The sequence below is a fragment of the Camelus dromedarius genome, chromosome 10 (genome assembly GCF_036321535.1).
Source record: "Camelus dromedarius isolate mCamDro1 chromosome 10, mCamDro1.pat, whole genome shotgun sequence".
Lineage (NCBI taxonomy): Eukaryota > Metazoa > Chordata > Mammalia > Artiodactyla > Camelidae > Camelus > Camelus dromedarius.
Window position 1 is genome coordinate 61,680,366 of NC_087445.1, and position 20,671 is coordinate 61,701,036.

Consider the following 20,671-nt stretch of genomic DNA (forward strand, 5'->3'; position numbering starts at 1 on the left):
TCTTCCACTTAGTAGCTGCTACCTCTGGCCATTCACTTCCCCCTCTGAGTATCACCTGCCTCATCTGCATGGCTGTATATATGCCTCTTTCATAGAGTTGTGGGAGGATGGGATAAAATGAGAAGATATATATAAAGCTACTAACAGTGCCTGGTGCATGGCAGGTGCTTAACATGGTAGCTAATGATAGTAGAAACAATTATAATGACACTGGTTAAAGAGAGAGCAGATCAGAAAGGAAAGTTTGCATACAGAAGGGAAGAGAGAATCAGGAAGCTACATCACGACTATAATGATGATATACTAGGTAGCAAAAGAGGTTGGCCCACCTAGGTCTGTTAATGTTCAAAGTAGAGCATGGCTGCATTCTTTTGAGGGGCTGGAGAAAGACTCCACAAAAGAAGTGGCACCTGAGATGAACCTGCAGGATGGGTGGGATTCCAAAAAGTGAATGATACACTGAGCAGGTGGGTTGAATTTGAACCTTACGCACCTACCCTTCTAGAGTAGACATCTAGAAAGAGGGGACAACATGAGAAAAGGCAAGGGAGTTGGAATGCATGGGTGATGAGGAGGACAAGGAAGATGACAGAAATGACAGCAGCTTCCCTTTGTGGCTGCCTGATGTAGGCAAAAGCCGGTAACATGTATGGAATTCTCACAGTCTGGCTCTACAGGGGTGTATAAGATGTGTGGGACGTGGAGAGGAGAGAGCACGTAGAGGTGGGAGAACCAGTGAGGAGCATCAAAGGTCACTGTGAAGGTCTGGTACTGAGCCCAGTAAGCATTGTTGTAAGGCAAGGTGCCTGATTGCTCACACTGTCATCTGTTGAGAAGACTAGGCAAAGCATAAGCTACTGTATTTAGTCCCTTGGTCTCCAAATACCTGGCACATTTATGGTGTCTGCCTCCTATAAAAATGAAAAGACAAAAAAGCCCCCAAAAAACAATGGCCCTGAAGGCTCTTTTTTTGGTGGGAGGAGGTGTTAAATTGTTAGGACTTAATCACTGATGAAAGATAAAACTTAGTTCTTGCTGCAGATTCTTTGATATTAGGTATTGCCAGTATAGGATAGTATCCCCAGATTCTGGCATTATAGATTTTTATTCAGAACATTACCCAGAGGTAACACTTCATTTAGCAGGTGGGGAAACCATGGTCAGTATCATGGCAGCCACGTCCCAGGAGCTTTTTGGTTTATAATTGCATACTCTGAGGCGCCTCAAATCCTCCCTTTTCTCCGTTTCTTCCAGTAGAGGTATTTGGTAGTAAGCTTTTGGAAGCAGCATGGAATAAATTAATGGTTATTTTTAGGCACTTCGCCGCAGGACAAAGACCATTGCTAGAAGAAGGAATCAACAATGTTTGAATTTTTTCCGGGTCACAGCTGGAGAATAAACAATTTCATTTTTAGATAAAGATAAAACTTCCAACTGGCTAGAGTCATATTTCAGAATACTTATGACTTCATTTTTAGTAGCTCATGGAATATATTTATCTTGTGGACTTAGGCATTTACGTCAACTAGCCTAGGCTTGGGGGAACAAGGAAGATTCTTACTGTTTAAAAATGCAGATGAATTTCTCTCCACACCACTTTGGCAATACCTAAGGTGGCTCACACCAAATTTTTCTTCTTGCTTGCTTTTATTGTCAGTTAAGCATGGAGTTGCTAACATGGGCATTCTTAAAGGTTCTAGAAATTCCTCAACCCTTGTCCTTCCCAACATCCATAAATTCCTTCTTGGAATGTGTCAGGAAGAGAGAGGAGCCAAGGAACCGCCTTAAGTGTGGATTTTTTTCCGAGGACATCTGATCCTTGCACTTGAGCCAGTCTAGCACAACCTGTGTCTTAAAGGAATCGAGAAAACGTTGCCTGCCAAACCAAAGCCTCTCCAAGCCCTAGGTGTTGGGATTCCAACACCAAGAAGCACTTATCCGTTTAGGTAGTACAGCGATGTAACTGGCACCGAGTTAGGACACTAATGGAGCCAGTGATCATTTCAGAGTCCTGGGAATTAATTCATTGTCAAAATCATTTATTCTTGCATTTAACAGAGATGAGTCGAATTAGTGTTTAGACCAGGCTATGGGATAGCTCAAGAGGTAGCAAGGTGTTCCAGAGATGAATGAGGGATGGTTCCTGCTCTCAGTGAGTTCACAGTCTAGTAAAGGAAACAGATAGTAAAGACAGCTCCAGGGAAGGATGATAAATGCTAAAACTGACACATTTCCAAGGAGGGTCTGTGCAGCGTTCGAGAATATCTGCTCTAGAATCAGCCAAATACTATGGATTCTGGTACTGCCATTTGCTGTTGGTTTGAACCATGTGGAATTGTCATTTTTGTAGGTCAGGTAAAGTTGGACAGGGGCAGCTTCATATGGCTCCATCTGGCACCTATGACCTTAGGTATGTAACATTGCCTCTCTGAGCCTCAACTTTCTTGTTTGTAAAATGGCAACACATAGAAACCTCACAATGACCTTCTTTCAACTGCAAGTGAGAAAAAAATGAGATTAAATGAGATAATACATGGAAATGCTTAGGACAGTGCCTAACACGAGGGAACTCTTAGTAACTGGTGTATTATTATTGTGTGATGATTTATATCTTTTGTTTGGAGAAGGCAGTTAGTGTAAGGCTACTCTCTGAAGAATGAGAGGTTCCTAAGGGAATTTGGGGGAGCCCCCCACCCCCACCCCCAGTCCACTGTTGCTTTTTTCCATGGAAGTGCATAATTCTTAGTGTTTCAGTTTGTCAAGTGACAGGGATACTCTGAAATCCTTAGGACAATGAGGGGGCTGTGTTTATAGCCCTTGTTTCCCCCCCAGCCTACATATTCTCATTCAGTAGCAAGAAAAGCAAGCCCATGAGCCCAGGGTGGAGCGCTTTTCTGGCAGGTCAGTCCCCTGGCCAAGGGGCGGTGCTGCTACTGGGGTGGTTGTCCATGCTGCTCAGCCAGGTCTTTCTCCAGAACAGGCTGCCTGTGGTTTAGTTTTTCAAGACGTTGCTTCTGACGGGAAATGCTTGGCTCAGTTTTTCAGCACTTTCCATGGACACAGACAGACATCGAATTATAGACTCAAAATCAGACTTGAGCAAGCTTAGAAGCAACTGTGGAAGATCACTGAGTGCAAGGATGGTAAATGTGTGGCACCACACACGTCCTTCTGGTGCACATGGCAGACATTGCTAACCGATGCCCACACACTTCTTTGGAGCCCCGCTTCAGAATTGTTATGCATATATCACTTTAGGCAGCAACACTGAATTAAGGAAAAGTAGTACATGACATGTAAGAGAATAACCGAACCGAAATACCCAGAGAGAGTCACTGGACAATTAGTAGCAAAGCAAATATTAAAACCTAGACATCCTAGTTTGTCAATGAATTTTTTTTGTCAATGAATTTGACTAAGACCGCTGGGAGGCCTTCAGCAATAAGTGCATATGAAAGGCTCCTAGTCATTCTTAGTCTGGAGTCATTGTAATGGTCCCCAGAAGGAAGTATCAGCAAGAGGATTTTAGCATCTGTGTTAAGATTCTTATTTCCAGATTTCTTGGTCTTGTAGGGTTTCTTCAGTTTCTCACCCATCCATCCATCTATCCATCTATCTTTTCAGTATGACTTTATTAAACACCTCCCGTGTGCCAAGCCCAGAGTTAAGCATGAAGGATACAAAAATGAAGAAAATAAGCATGTTCTCTGTTATCAGAAAGCTTACAGTTTTCTCTGGAAAGGTCACAAAATGGAATTGATTGTAACTCTGTGTATTGTGGCTTTAATATTTGTGATATTCTTAAGTGCCCCTGCAGATTGAGAACATGGTGCACACCGCTAAGCCAACAGCAAGAGTAGAAATATTAAGATTCTTTCAAAAACTACCTGCTGTTTACTCACTGTATGCTGCATGACATGCTAGGGAAACTAGGCAGAGTAAGGACCTGTTCTGTTTCCAGAAATCTCATAAACTAGAACATACACAGGCAAGGTTTGTTGGCAGTGCTAGTCTAAATGAAGGAATTGAAGGAAGAAGTGTCACTCTGAGCTTGGAAGTTCACAGAGGGCTTCCTGGAGGAGGAAGTGTTTAAGATTATCAACTATTGATTGAAGAGGCCTTGAAAGATCAGGAGAAGATTGAAATATTAACAATGATAATAAAAGTAATAAAGACATCATTAACTGTCATTCACTGAGTGCCTAATTGCCAGAGCCTGTGCTAAGCATTTTAAACCTCTAATTTTAAATTCTTGCAAAGTAATATGAGATAGTAGCTTTATTCTCACTTTGCAGATGAGGTAAGCTCCTGGAGATCTGAGGCTCCCATGGGGCCATGTAGTAGACTGTGCAGTAGATTAAAGAGCCATAAGATGAGCCGTGAGCCACAGTTCTGCCAGCCACTCTGCGAAAAGTCACATCCACTCCTGGAGCCTCAGATTCTCTTGTAAAACAAGCAGTTGTGTATGGCTCAAATTCTAGGGTCTCTTTTGTTTTAGTGATGTGCGGTCCACTGCTGATTCGGCAATATTTCTGCTGAACTTAACTTTGGATTTCATTTTAAACCCAAGTCACATGGCCAGTATTAAGAACAAACTCCCCAGTACTGTTTCTTTCTTTAGTCATTTGGCTCAAGCATTAGTAGTGCTTCATGGCTTTCTCCCTCCCATCCCCCAGGTCCCCCAAACATACGTTTCATTACCAACCAAATTAAGCCCACAAATCTTAATCCATAAAATATTTCCACCCAGACACAATAATGAGATTCATATTTGTGGTTTAGTATACCTAAGAAAAGCTCAGATGAAATATGACTAGATCCATTGATACATTCAGACCACAAACTGCCCTGGTGTGGTCTGGTTTCAATTTTTGAAATAAAAATTCTGCAGAGCACTTGCTTTCTCTTTTCTATTTCTTGCCTAGACAGAAAAGAAAATTAAAAAGTGGATCTGACCAAGTGGCAACAATACAGGTTCCTGTAAAATTGTTTCAAAAATAGATTTGAATTCATTTCCCAGTGGAACAATGACCTCCTCTGTTTCAGCCTTCATCCAGAATTTTAAGAAATCTAGTTGACTCTTTCACAAGTTTTGGAAAGTGGGTTTTTGAACTCTTGAGCCAAGGTTAAACAATTAAAGAGATTTCTCTAGGAAGGACAGGTTACAGATGGACTCATAACTCAACACTAAAAAAGATTTTCTGAAAAGGGGTAGATGACATGGTGGCCTTTGTGAAGCTGTTATCAGCCACCCAAGGCCAGAGATGTAGCCTCGAAAGGCTATGAAAACTCTTAAGGAGGCACCCTATTGGGAGAGAGAGGAAAGTAGTCTTTAGAGTCAGGAAGACCTGAAATCAAATTCTGCTTTTATCTGCTTAGCCTTGGACAAAATCTTACAACTTTTCTGAACTGTGGCTTCTTTAATTGTAAAGTAGAGATTTTCCCAGGGTTATTGGAGAATGTGATAAGGAGTTATAAATGCCTGGCATATTAACAACAAATGCTACCTAGATATTAGTGTTTAGTCTCCTTTTCTCCCCTTTTCCTTCTTGTCCTCCCCTATTAGGAAGCTCTTCAACATTGAACAAATTTTTTTAAGTAGACAGTAATATTGTAGAGGTCACTCAAGAATTGGGTAAGAGGTTGAATTGGTTTGGGATGACAAGTTTCAGTCTATGTGTCAACTTAAATTAGCTGGTAATGGCTGCTGGAGCTGCTTTGAGAAAGATTCTGTGGCCGTGTTTAGACTCAATGGGAAAAGATGCTGTGATGGATTAGCAATGTCTGCTCTTGATACAGAAGTGGGAGAGTGCTGGTGTGTGTGCCAGATATTTGGCATGGCAAGACTAGATAACTGTGGCAATCTTTTCCAACTCAATGTGCTGATATTTAAATGAAAGGAATGCAGCCTGACTGATGCCTGTGTCAGAGGGAGCCAGATGGAGTCACTGACAATTATAAAAGCCTGTGTGAATCAAGTCCAATGAAGTTTGATACCTTTTGATGAAAGTTGACTCCAGAAATGAAAATACGCCTCTAAGACTGGAAGCAGGGGAAGCTAAGGCTACTCCAGTAACCAATGTATGAGATCGCAGGCAAGAAAAGTACTTTCATTGTCTGCTTTCTCTTTCTCAAAATGGGGTGATTTAAATGCTGCAATCATAACTAACATTGTTTGAACACATCTGTGCCAGGAACTGCATTACTTGTCTTGTGTGGAGTATCTCACTGAATCTTCTCCAAGTCTTCTGAGGTAATTGCCTTTATGTTTCTCAGTTTACAGATGAGGAAACTGAGGCTTGCACAGTTCAAGGTGACAGAGCAGGCATTTAATGCAGGTGGGCTGACTCACGAGTCAGAGACCTCATTTCTAACCATCAGCTTCGCTGCCACCCTTTACTGATGTCAAGGGAGGGGTTTGCATGATTTGCATGACTGAGTTAGGAGGACTAACTTCAGAAGGGCTCGGTGGTCAGGGTCCAGAATAACTACCAGCAATGAAAGACCCTTATGTCTTACAGAGAAAACAGGAGAAAAACTGCACATGAGCCTGAAAAATAGAGATATTTCTAACCCTTGCCTTGGGTTTAATTTAGCTGAATGACTTCAAGCAGCATATTTCTACAATGTAATTTACAACATGTTGATAGGTATTAATGCAAAGGAAAGAGATCCCTAGTTCAACATTTTTGGAAAATGCTATTTTAAACCAAATGCTATTTAAACCAAACAAATTACCCAGCTTTCTTTACTTTAGGATTTTCTAGGGTCTTTAATATGTTTGTGTTTATCTGAAATCTCCAAGAAGGGGAGAGTTTATAGTGTTTCCCAAACTCACCAGATTATTCTGTCTTTGAGGTACGTCATGGGATTAGGTTCGATGGCACATGATGGGGAAAGTGCGGATTTGGAACAAATCCTAAACCCTTTCCTCTTTAATTTCTGTATATATTGAATGGGGGTCATGATATTCCCCACCATGCCTGCTCTGTGATAAGTCTGAAGCTCCACATTGGAGACTGTCTAGCAGTTTAAAGTAAGAGTGAGACAAAGAGTTGAACATTTATCCTGTGTCTAGAACTTTAGAGATGCCATTTAACTGTGACACCAACCTTATGGGTTAGGAAGCATTGTTCGTATTGTACTGTTAAGAGAACTGAAGTTTTGAGAAAGTTAAATAGGTTGCCCAGTCAGTAATTATTTGACTCGGAATTAAGAACCCAGTCTTATAATTCCAAACCTTATGCTCCTTCTGCTACACCAAGTTATCTTTTGAAACAAGATTCATTGTTCAGTTTAAAGAATTCATATTTATGCAATAAATATCAGAGGGAAATCCACCATCACTGATGTAAAGAGAGTTACTGGATTCCTAAAGTGAGACCACTTGGGAAGGTGATGTTGGGGAACTGGGGTGCACATAACTATTTTATTTACAGTTTTGAACTTGAAAGGAGGGCACAAAGCCAAATGCACTATAACCTCTATGTCTCAGGCAAATCTTTAAAGACCCTGGAAATAGTCCACTCTCCTTGAGTCTGGCCTGGATAGAAAGTGAGTAAGTGAGAGGGAGATAAAGTGAGAAGTAGCAGACAGGGGAGCTTTAGAAACCTCTCCTTTCTGGAAAGTTGGGCCTCATGCTATGAGCTTCCTAAAAAAAGTGTATGGCTTCCAAGAAATTAGTCAAAGCATGAGAGCATTTTGGAGAGTCTAGAAATTACAACTCTTATTTTTGAAATAATGACTTACGTGAACAAACAAACACATAAGGAAATGGGAAGAAATCCCTTCTAGACAAGATCGTTTAGTTCAGCATATGGCAGGAGAGTCAAGAAATTTAGCCTGAGAGAGATAAAAGTCAGAGATAGTTGGGGAAAATCAAGGCTGAATCTTACAAATTAATAAGTTTTCTATCATTCTTCCAAACCTCCATCCAAATATAGAGTTTGGCATGATGTTTTTGGAGGAAGATTTACTAGATGAACCTTTATTTCTGCTTCAATCTCTTCATACATAAAATATAATAATATCTAACTTGCTAGGTTATTGTGATTGGAAATTACGTATGTACATTTAGCGCACTGACTGGTGGGAGTCAGTAAACTTTCTTAAATGACCAGATAGTAAATATGTTAGACTGCAGCCAGAAGATCTGTCACTATAGGAGACAAGTTAGCCCTAAACGTGACATAAATGAATGACCATGGCTGTGTTCCAGTAAAACTTTTTTTATAAAAATAGGCTGCCACCTAGTAGTTTGCTGATGCTTACTGGAATATAGTAGTTAGTTAATAAACGACAACTTCTCTTATAAAACCAAATACAGGTTGAAATGGACAGGAGAGAAACGAACATTTCTGTATGTGTATCTGTTTTGTGCCAAGCTTTATGCTAGATGCTTTTTAAAAATATATCATCATTTATTTTGTCATTTATCATGACAGCCTGGTGAAATATGTATTATTATGCCTACTTGGAAGTTAAATCTAGAGTTAGGGAGGTTCGGTGACTGACATAAGAGGCAGAGGCAGCTTTTGGACCCTGATTCACAACTCTAAAATGTGTGCTCTGACCTGCTACACTGGTGTGACTCATCAGGCAACTTCCTGGAGTTCATGTAAGGTCAAATCTTAAATTATCACTTCTTGATAAAGAGAGTAGACACTGTCAGCTTCCATTTCCCAGATCTTCAGCAGCAATCTGTTGGCTGTCCTTATGTAAGTGCAGAAATATGTAACCTCTGTGTTTCTCCCAGAGCCTCTGGCTGGACCTCAAGTTTCATACACTTCCCTCTTGGAGAATGCTTAAGCCAAGGTGTATTGTTTGCAAATGCTTGTTAGATTCTAGGCAGATGTTGGCAAGTTTTATTTGGCCTGAGATGGAGTTCCAGAGTCTACTGAAACCTGGCTGTGCTCTCTGATCATCTTAGCCAAAAAGAGCTGCTAGTTAGGGTGACACTCTGCTTGTCCCCACCTCTGGAGCTGGATTCTCCCATTCTGGGCATGCCTGTTTCAACCCAAGTGGTTGGTTTGGCTTTTTACTATAGATCTAGAGAGCAAATTTATAGTACTTTTAATGTCTATGAAACCTCGTGCTCCAGTGCAGAATTTACCAGACTATGTTCCAAGATATTCTTAGGTAGATGTTCTATGGAAAAGGGTGTTTGTGTTCAAATAAGTTTGAGGGTACTGGGTTAAACTAAGCTGAACAAAGGAACTGCTGCAGGATTTCTTAGATACATGCACTCTTTTACTCCAAATCTCCCACTGGCTTCTAATCACACTCAGAATAAAATCCCAAATCCTCACCACTGCCCACACAGCTCATTTGCTCATTTCATTCAGATCTCTGCTTAGAGCTCCTCCCCATGTCTCATCCTAGTTAAAAGAGCACCTCCTTCACCACCAGTCATTGTCTGATCCCTTACCTTGTTTTAGTTCTCTTCTTAGCAAATATCTACTGGAAATTGTACTATAACTTTGATTACTTTTTATTGTCTACCTTCTTTCCCCATAAGCTCCGTGGCTGAAAGGACCTCACGTCTCTTGTTATCCATTGTATCTCTAGCCCTTACAGTTATATATCAATGGACTTATGAGCTATGAATTTCTAAGAACAGGACACAGGGTCAAGTGTTCTCCACTCTTTTGGCCACAGAACACTTTGTGTAGGTGCATCTCATGGGAAGGCTGTTCCACAGGACCCACTTTTGGGAATTGCTTTTCTAGTGGAGTCTTACTGCTGAGAACTACTTCAACAATAGGTAACAGCAACACCAAGAGAATATTTATATTGAGTGCCCCATAGAATATTTATAGTGAGTGCCAGTTTCTGTGCTAAGCAATGCACTCGCACCATATCATGTAATAACCTTATGAAATAGGTATTAACTATTTTGTCTTTATTTCAGGTGAAGAAAATGAGGCTTAGAGAAGTTAGGAAGCTTGACTAAGACCACATAGCAAGCAAATAGCAAGCTCTCAAACCCAGAGCCTTCTGATGCCAAAGCCATGCTTTTAATCATTACCCAGTCCTTTCCCTGGGCTGTGAATTTCTCCACGTCCGAAGATAGAGAGCTCCTTGTCTTCATCCCTCCTTTACCCTCTCCTTCTTTCCACTAGTTGTAGACTCATCCTTGTTAAAACTGCTGGATTTCCCACTATCTTTTGTGACTCAGCCTCAGATCCCCAGATGGGCCTCCTCTGTCCTTGGTACTGGCGTTTCAAAATCCCAGGCAGTGCAAATTTTGATCCTGGGGGCCACCTCTGAAAGCAAGGACATTTCTTGAAGTCTGCATCCTAAGACCATTTCCTGTCCTAGGGCTGGGCTGGCTTCCCCCTGTCACATGTTATGACATCACTTTGCACAGTTGACAACCTAGAGGGCAAAGCATGCAAACACCATGAAGTTCTCGGCTTTTTGAATAAACTCAGGTGAGGAAGAGGAGTCCAAATATGGGATACAGCAGTGGACTCCTGTCTGTTTTAGAAGACAACAGATTTTACTCCAGTTGTACTTGATTTTAGATAAACTAGATACAGATTCTCCTTTTAAAACTGTATTGGCAGGAGGAGTTGACCTCTGAGCAGACAGGCAATTCCAGAATGATAAAGTGATGATGGAGAGATACATGGGGTGGAATGGGATGACAGTAGAGTGCCATCTACTGTACTTGGAGGAGGTGGGTCCTGAACTGAATTTTGAAGGAAGAATACGAATAGGTGAAAAACATAGGGAAGGACATTCTAGGAAAGAAGGAATGACATTTGGAAGGGCAAAGAAAGCACGAAATGGTTGGTGTGGAAAGCGTGAATTATAACGAGTTATAAGGTCTGCTTGGAGACCAGGGCCAGATCATGGAGAAAACCAAATGCCAGGCTGGGGATTTGAATTCTTCCTATGGCCAAAAGAGAACCATGTGGAGGTCTTTGTACCTAGGAATGTTGATTTCTGCAACCCAAAGTTGAAGGACAGATTGAAAGGGAAGGTTGGTTGGATGGGTGGTAGTGGGGAAACTTCTGCCGTGGTCCATCTGTGAGATGCCACAGCCTGAGCTAGCATGATGATGAGGGTGGGAGGTAGTGAACTGATTTACTTGTCAAGACTGTGGAGTCCACAGATTTGGTGTGTGGTGGGGTAGTAACAGAAAAATGGAAAGGGAGAGGGAATTAATCCTAGAGTTCAGTCTTCATTGTAATACCTGCTAAGAGAGGGTAGGTTGGGGAGGGGGTACAATGGGTGAGTTTCAGTTTTGATCACTTTTCATGTCTTACCTTTGAATGAAATACCTTTGAAGTCATTGCCTTGGAAGATCCCACCCTGGGGTTATATTCAAGAGGAATCTTGGCTCCCCAGTGAACTATGACATCTAATGCAAAATGCCTGACTCCACCTCATAAATAGGTAGGAAGCTTAAATAAGACACAGTCTACCCTAGTGGTTGCCTTAAGTATCGACTGCTAATCAGTAGGTACAGGTGGGCTGGATGGGTTTATGGATAAGAAGTTGTCAGAAATTGGTGACACTGCAGTATTAGAGGCAGTGGCAGGCAAATTATAAGGTTGGCCTCAACGATACTACGCCCTGCTAGTCACATCCTTATGTAATTCCTTCTCCTTGAGGGTGGGATGGTCTAATGGCTAGCTTCTAATCACAAGTATATGGCTACGGTAATGGACTGTCACTTCCACAGTTAGGCTGTACAAGATTGTGGTATCAGTCTCGTTTGCAAGCTCTCTCTGGTTTGCTTGCCTTGATAAAGCAAATGACTATGTTGGGGAGGCCCATGTGGCAAGAAAGCGAGGGTGGCCTCAGGCCAGCAGCCAGCAAGGAACTGAGGTCCTCAGTCCAACAGCCCTCCAGGAGCTGAATCCAGCCAACAGCCACATGAGAAAGCTTAGAAGCTAATCATTCCCCAGTTGAGCCTTCAGACGAGACCCAGTCCTGGCCAACCCTGTGATTGTAGCCCCGTGAGAGACCATGAAATAGGACATCCATTTAAGCTGTTGGAATCCTGACCTACAGAAACTGTGAGATAATAAATGTGTGCTGTTCTGAATGACCAAGTTTTGTGGGATTCGTTATACAACAATAGATCACTAATACAGAGGACTCCTTGGCTCTGTCCATGTGTACTAAAGCTGTTCAGAGAATAACACTGTTAATTTTTCCTCTCTAAAGAATATATTAACTCTGACACTTTTTATATTGTCCCTGGCTTCCAAGAGCAACAGTCAAAGGACCTAAGGTTCAGTGCCGACCCTGTTGCCAACTGGCATGAGATCTTAGAAGGACTTTTCCCTCCTCTGTGTCTCAGTGTCACCATCTTTAAAATGAGGGAACATAAACTTGGTCAGCAGTTTCCAAAACCTTTTTTTTTTTCCCTCTGGCCACAGAACTCTTTCATTAAATGTCATTTCATGAGGAAGCTTGGTGCACAAAACAGATTAAAGTGTTGGGGCTTTAGCTGAAATAAGGTGGGGTGGTTGGCCTCTCCATCCCTCCATAGCAACCCTCATAACACCTCAGAACAGCCTTTTATCATTTTTTTATTGATTTATAATCATTTTACAATGTTGTGTCAAATTCCAGTGTTCAGCACAATTTTTCAGTTATTCATGGACATATACACACTCATTGTCACATTTTTTTCTCTGTGAGTTATCATAACATTTTGTGTATATTTCCCTGTGCTATACAGTGTAATCTTGTTTATCTATTCTACAATTTTGAAATCCCAGTCTATCCCTTCCCACCCTCCACCCCCCTGGTAACCACAAGTCTGTATTCTCTGTCTGTGAGTCTATTTCTGTCCTGTATTTATGCTTTGTTTTTGTTTGTTTGTATGTTTTTGTTTTTGTTTTTTAGATTCCACTTATGAGCGATCTCATATGGTATTTTTCTTTCTCTTCCTGGCTTACTTCACTTAGAATGACATTCTCCAGGAGCATCCATGTTGCTGTAAATGGCATTATGTTGTCGGTTTTTATGGCTGAGTAGTATTCCATTGTATAAATATACCACTTCTTCTTTATCCAGTCACCTGTTGATGGACATTTAGGCTGTTTCCATGTTTTGGCTATTGTAAATAGTGCAGCTATGAACATTGGGGTGCAGGTGTCATCCTGAAGTAGATTTCCTTCTGGATACAAGCCCAGGAGTGGGATTCCTGGGTCATATGGTAAGTTTATTCCTAGTCTTTTGAGGAATCTCCACACTGTTTTCCATAGTGGCTGCACCAAACTGCATTCCCACCAGCAGTGTAGGAGGGTTCCCCTTTCTCCACAGCCTCTCCAGCATTTGTCATTTGTGGATTTTTGAATGACAGCCATTCAGAACAGCCTTTTAAATCTAGTCTTCAAGCCCCTGGCTTAGAGACTACCAGTGAGCCCTTTTAGTTTCAACATTCTATGGGTTGTAGGGAGTTTTTTAAAACACCCCACCTATATGTTAGAGCAATCTTCTGTGACATCTCCACATAGAGCTACCTCTGTGTGACCATCCCAGGACCCAAGGCATACGTACCTTGGAGAGCAGGCCACTTCCCTGGGGGCAGCACTAAAGGTGTATCTACCCAGCGGGAGCCTGTTTTGACTTCCAGGGCTCCCCAGCAGGTGGACTTCTCCTGTTGCATCAAAACTCTAAGTATTTGCCTCTCCCAAACTGCCGTGTCCCTCAGTGGAAAGGCATGGCTTCCTTGTCTGGATGTGCTCACAGGCTTTAGTATTATTAATATTGTTATTGCTGTTGTTTTGTATGCTGGTGCCTGCCCTGGGCTGCCGTATTCCTGAGGGTCTCTGGCTGGCAGGGAGTCCACTGACACTCTCGGTTCCCTTGTGCTGGCTACAGTGAGGTTACACGTGTCCACGCTGCCTGGCATGCCTAGCCGCGTTCCCCAGGACACTGCTATCAGCCAGGCTTTTCCTATTTCGCATCAATAGGCATAGAGCTTTAAACAAAAATATTCTGACTTACACTCAATATTCGGTCTCCTATCTTTTTTTTTCTACTTACCAAGTATGGTTTTATAGCCCTGAACACATCCCTGAGTGATTAAACTCTCCTATTCCTCCAAAGTATCCCCTTGCCTAAAGTCCATCACTGGCAGTTCTCTTCTTTGTGTGAAGCATTGCCCTCTCTACCGAACTACCCTTTAAAAATGTGAATGTTCCTCTAGCGAGTAACCTGCTGCCTCTACCTTCTTTTCTCATCTAGAAAATGGGAATCATACCTGAACACCCCAGGGACACAGTGAAGGAAGCACAATTTGGGGAGCCAGGCAATTTTTGGAGTTCCTGGAGAGGAACCCCAATGCCACCACATTCTACTTTATGCAATGGACAACCTTCCGTGGCCTCATATCTGTAAAATAATATTTGGTTGCTGGGAAAATCTGAGAGTGATACACAGAAAATCCGTTTTATCCATTTATAAATGTACGAGTAACCTGCTTTTTTAAAAATCTGTGTGGCATGTGAAAATGTTTCATTCACCATAGGACACAGTTCAGAAGCAGAGCGGTGTTGTGCTATTGCTCATTGCCTTTGGGACAGCAGAGAGTTTCTTCAGCAATACCTTATGGGGGGCCTGATACCTGCCAGCCAGCAGGTGGCTAAGTTCTGGGGAAAATGAGCTCTAGCAGACACGGTTCCTGTCTCACTGGTGGTCTTGGCCTCGTGGTGTGCAGTCAGGTGAGGGACGGGAGGACATAATCTAGGCAGTTAGGATGCGCGGAGGTCAGTGGGGGCAGCGTGGAGCTCTGTGGGAACCGGTCAGTGGGGTGTGCAAGCCAGCCTGCCGGGCAAGCTCTGGCTTACGTGTGTGTCAGGCTGGCAGGAGGGATGAGGTATGGATCAGGCTTCGCCCTCCTGCAGCTTCGAGCCCACTGGAGAAACATGTTACACCAGAAATCACATCCTACTCATTTAATTACAGTTTCTGCAGGGGACCCAGAGGAGCAAATTGGAGAGAGCCACAGCGGCCTCCTGCTGCAGAGAACACCAGGGTCTGAAAGACGGCCTCTGGCTCTTCTCCGCTCTGCCCTGTCTAGCCCCGTCTGTTGTCAGAGATGAGCAGAACTTCAGTGCAGACCATGGCGGTTATAACCACTTGCTTGGGACTTGGAACTGGATTGGAGATCTGGCTCCAGCAACCACTGTCTGCATGGTGTTGGGGAAGCTGCTTAAACGTTTCCAGCCTCAAGTCCCCCAGGTTTCAATTAGGGGGCAGGTATACTTGCTGGAAACGATTGTTGGTGATTAAATGGCATAATGCCTATAAAATACTCAGTAAATACGAGTTACTACCATCATCCCCTCAGCCCCTCCTAAAAGAACTTTTCGGGCACATTCATGTAGAAGTTAGTAGCAGCCAACTCAGCTCCTGCAGAGGAAGAGTTGATTAGTGGTTAATTCTGAAACAAGCTGTCTATTTTCAGAGTTTGTGAACTATCTCTGGCTGTTGACATATGGGACATTAAAGGACCAACCAAAGCTATCTGAGTTACCATGGCGGCATAATTAAGGATCTGTAAATTTCAGGACATTTCAAAAAAAAAATCTGAGACAACTTGGCATGAAATTTTTTTTTCATTTTCACTAACAAACAGACTAAAATTACACATGGAAAGGATTTTCCATTCATAATCTGCTTTCAACTTGAGCATTTGACTTTTATGCCATGACAGAGGGTCAAAGAGAGTGATTGAGTGTTGAACTAGGTTGCTGGTAAAGTTAAGGAGAGGCTGGAAAAATGAGACAAGGGAGGAGAAATGAGAAAAAGGATTTCTAGGCTTCAGGGCATAACTAAAAACAAAACAAAACAAAACTAAAAACAGTCTGGTCACTAGGGTTAGAATCAGGTAGGCATATAGGCTTTTCTGCTCTGTAAGAAGGTCACAGGGTGGGTAGAGCCCCGTATGGTCAGCAAGGCCACCACTTTCTTTGTCTTGGATGGAATTATTGCCTGGAGTTTCCAGGAGCTTTGGGGGAGGTGGGGTTTCCTTCTTGGAAAGGAGCCTTCACCTAATGTTTCCCACATGTCGAAGGTGTTCATACTAGCCTGGGATTAGATTCAAGGGGATTCCCTGTGATCTTCTCGGAGTGAGAAGTGACTGAACCATAACCCCGGGGAATTTGTGGTGCAGCGCCCACTACCATTTCCTGGCCGTCCTGGGATTCACTGTCCGGAGGCTAGGCACGCCGATTTCGCTTTATCTCCCAATCAGCCCGTTAAAACCCAGATGCTCAGTTCACCTGGCTCTCAGAGAAGGTGCAGCACAGGTACAGCTCTGCTTTCCCAATGAGAGCTCCCCTCTGCCACACATGGCTGGTGTGTGCCTACATTTCTGAGATGGAACTCAGCGGTAATGACCCGACTGCTGCCTCCAGTGCCATGCTTCTCTCTCTCGGGGCTGAAATTTGAACTTTTCTGTTCCCAGGCAGAGAATTCCACCACCATGAGAAATGATACATGCAGGGCTGTTCTGCAAAATCAATAGACACCAATGCCAGGCGAGGGCTTCTCTGCCCTCTCTGCCGATCACTGAAAGACACCGTTCCACGTTCCCTATGAGGTCTGCCCAGCCTGACTTTAGGAGGCCATGCCACAGAGTGGAAAGAATAGTAGGGTTTCAGCCCAAAAGTTTGGGTTCAAAACCACCTCTGCTCCTCACTCATGGAAAATCCTCAGATGTATCACTTCACTTCCTTCCTTGGGCCTCGATGTCTCTGGCCATAAAATGGGGCTAGTCATTCATAACTTGCAGTGTTAGAGTGAGAATTAGATAGGCAACCATAGGCAAACCCTCCTATCACATATGTGATGTGTAGTTAGCCCTCAGTGTTAACTATGTTGAGTGTGTGTTGTGTTTTATCATCACAAAGAAGTTGTATACTGAGTCAACTAAATGTTCCCTACTTTCTGCTTTTCAAACTGCCGTGACTTCAGTGTGGGGGGACTTGTGCATTAAGCCAGCTGGGCATTTTTTCCTGTAAGAAAACACGGCTGTTTGTCTGTAGAAATCCAGGGGGAGGAGAGAATAGGTGTTCTCAGACCTTCATGAGCATTAGAAAGGGTAGGATTAAGGGGGCTATGTTTTTCATTCTGTCAGCTTGAATTCCCTTTCCAAATTCCATTCTGGTTATATGATCAGGCTACCGCTGTATTTATGGGTGGCCACAGTCTGGCTGGAGGGGCAGATTTAGACAAAAAGAACGTTTTTTTCCTTCTAAAGGCAGTTCAAGAAGCAGCAGCATTCAGAAGGAACGTGGTGGAGTGAGCCTCTGATTCGGGGGATCATGGGGACCTGGGTCTGAAAACCAACTCCATCTCTCTGAGTTCTGTTACTCATTCTCTCTGCTTTTTAAGCCGTGTCTTTGTCCAATAGGTACAGTCCTTTCCCAGAGACATGGGGATGTTTAGTGAGATGAGGTATACAAGGGGCCTTTAAATTAGAGAATGGGTTCTCCATATGTTTTGGCTATGGTTTATAATCACCATTAATTGAAAGAATCATCCTTTGTTAAGCATTTTAAACTTCCCACACATATCTCTGTCTACCGTCCTAGTTGCAAAATTGCTCAGACTTCCATTGTATGTGGGGACTCGGAAGGGCACAAATCCTTGTCAAGGTGCAGAACGGTGGCCTGAATGCACACTACCTGGCTTCGTGACTTTTAACTGTGTCTTGTGTGTTCAAGAGTCTGTGGAAATGTCCCAGAGGCCGAGAGCGGTGGGGTGAGTTTTGGACCCTCCACCCCACTTCAGTCAAATCAGCCCCACATTAACCTGTCCTATATTGGGGTTTTGCCAATTCATTTCAATTTCATTTAATGACTATTTCCACTGCTAAAAACAACTTTGAAAGCCACTGTCTTAGAACATTAATCTTGGACAAGTCTCTGAAAATTGATAAGCAGAAAAACCTCCATGTATTGAGCTCTTACTGTGTGCCAGGTGCTGTGTCGAGAGTTTGATATATTATCTCACTCGAGTGTCACAAGAACCCTGTGGGCTACAGATGGTCATCTTCTTTATATGGACAACAAAGCTGAGGGCTGGAAGGTCAGTAGCTTCTTTGTGGGGGTCTCGGAGGCAGTTCGTGGATGATGAGATAGGGAAGCTAGGTTTTTCAAAGCATAGGGAAAAAAACAAACAACTCTAGAGTTTGGCAACACTCCTCTAAATCCTTATCCACTTCACACTGAGCACATCAGAGAATATTCACATTCATTTTCTTCCCCCAAACACCATCACCTCCTGTAACGCACAGGTTTAATGTTCACTCTGCTGTGAAGGGCTGGATGCACACAATTCCAGCAAACTTTACACACGTCCCTTTAGCCCGTTCCTTTAGCCCTGAACAAAGCCCTCCCCAGTCCTGAGTTGGACAAGGCAGGAGGTTTTATTTCTAAAGCTCCATATGGGAAAGCTCCATAAAAAGGGGGAAAGTTTCACAAAAACATGAGAAAGAGTCATTCATTATTCAAGTGAGGTTCCCCATCCCGCTCTGCTTCTGGACAGAATGCATTTCTAAAGAGTCCCCGGCAGCAGTGTGGTGGCACTTTATAGCCGACAGCTTTAGAATCTGCAAATGCCCAAACTCAAAACCTTGTTCATTCTGGAATCAGAACTCAACATTTACATCCAGCCTCAGCTGCTTCCTTTACTCCCAACCTGTGACAACATAACCTCCAGCTTGTAAAATACAGCCAAGAATCTGGCCTGCCAGCTAGTGAGACGCCCTCAGATCTGGTGAGATAAAAAGACAGGGAGTGAGGGTGTGGGGGCTGAGGAAGCCACAAGAAACACGCCAAGATTGGCTGAGTGCCTCTTTTAACTTCCAAGGTGGTGGCAGCTTGGGGCAATGACGACAATTACTCAAACTTCCAGGTCTTGAGCCCGCCTCACTCTCCCAGTCTCTTTATACTTCATTTTCTTGTAAAGACAATAGGGTATTGTCCCCATTTTAGAGAAGTGAAAACTGAGGCTAAAAGAGATTACATGGTTTTACCAGGGTCACATGTGTGGTGGTGGTGGTGGTGGGGACACTAAAAGAACCCCTGGCTACAAAACCTGAGCTCTTAATCCCTTTAACAATGCTGCTGGGAGCAAGAATTCCTTCCACAGTCTTCCAGGGAGGAAGAGCTTCTCATCCCTAGGGGCAGTTGTTGTTCAGGGCTTTCTGTGATGAGAGGTGAGGAGGGAGAGGTGATTCTAGAAGGATATGGGAAACTGCTGGCTCTAAGCCCGCAAACATGCACAGGTACCCAGCCCAGGGAGGGATCAGTGAATCAGGAGACATCCATGGGGAGCGCCCCCGCCCGTCAGAACTGAAGCCAGTGTCCACCACTCCCACCTTGTAGCCTGCACTTGTCTGTCTGGTCCTAGGCATGACCTTCTCCCTTCTGTGCCTCAGTCCTCATCCCTTTCCATGTCTGAGTACAGGGTGGGTGTTGTGGCATGAGGGGTTGGGTATATAACTCTTCGTAAACTATAAGGTGAGGGCTGTTTAGGTGTAAAATGTTATTGTTCTCTCTACCATCCTTTTGTCAGTCTCCCCTTAACCCACCCTACATTAAGGCTATGAACAAACTCTGCTTTCAAACTCTACTTCCTTAACCTTCAGACAGAAATATTCACAGGTGAACCAGCCAGGTAGGGAGTTAAGAGAAAATTCTTACTTTCCCTCTGAAGAACGGCAGAGAAAAACTTCTCAAAAAGTTCCATGTGGAAATGTTCATAGAACTAAAATAAGCAAACAGAAATCTACGAGACTGGAAGGAGGCGAGTAGAAAACAAGTCAAGGTGCATCCGATTATAGCAAATACTCCATTTTGCCAGCAATGAAGATAAAGCACAAGTTGTATAATTAGGAAACCACAACCCAGTTAGTGCTGGCAATGCAAGCACTGTATCATAATGATCTTTGGTGACGGGGGTGAAACAGACTTACCTTTCCGGAGTTGGGAAAGACCTAGATCCTTGAGTGAACCAGCTCCATGGAATAAGTAGCTGGATGTGAGCGGCGGGGCTCCCACGTGCGCTGTCCCCCAGTGTCACCCGCAGCCCCGCTGTCTTTGTGCTGAGGACAGGCGGGGGGGTGTGTGTCTGCGCGCGGGAGAGCGTGTGACAGTAGGCAGGCTGTGGCCAGTGCAGCCAGCTTTGGCTGGCTTATATAGCGAACTCCTTCCTCTGTAATGGGACGCCTCGCCTCCAGACATCCTTTCCCACTTTTTCAGTTGGCGAATTAAAGGAACAGCCCTCCCAGCGGAACAGGGTTTGCTCATGAAAGACACACTCACTCCCAGCTCTCTGCCAAGAAAAGAACCTATTTGCATACAATTTATTGCAAAAGTAGGAATTCCCGCTTCCCTTGCCTCCTGCCCCCAACAGGGAGCAGCTGTTAGTGAAGTGTGACTTTTGCTTTACTCCCCAAATGGATTTTCTAATTGTGAGACAGAAGCACAGGGAGCGAAAGAGAGCAGGATCAGCAGCTCTGGCTCTGCTGGAAACGGGCAGGCTGGAAACATGGAAAGGAGACCGGGGATCGCCCGGGCTCTGGGCAGCAGCTGCTCAGTGGCACCTCAGAGAGAGCGGAGGGGCTGAGCCGAATTCCTGGAAAGAGGAGAAAAAGCCTTTCAAAAGCCTGGGGTGTTTGGGGTTTCTCCAG

At 43.6% G+C, this 20,671-nt stretch overlaps 1 protein-coding gene across 4 annotated transcripts in view; it reads right to left on the minus strand.

Annotated features, from left to right (window-relative positions):
* Positions 1-20,200, minus strand: part of TNC (tenascin C) — a 91,102-nt gene extending 70,902 nt beyond the window's left edge. For 2 of the 4 annotated variants that reach the window (XM_031450300.2, XM_010997369.3), the window contains exon 1: positions 19,955-20,199. The gene's annotated coding sequence lies outside the window, so the exon portion shown is untranslated. Of the gene's footprint in view, positions 1-19,954 lie in introns of all 4 variants that reach the window. The other 2 variants (XM_031450297.2, XM_031450301.2) reach the window with 2 other exon arrangements.
* Between the last annotated feature and the right edge of the window lie 471 nt (positions 20,201-20,671).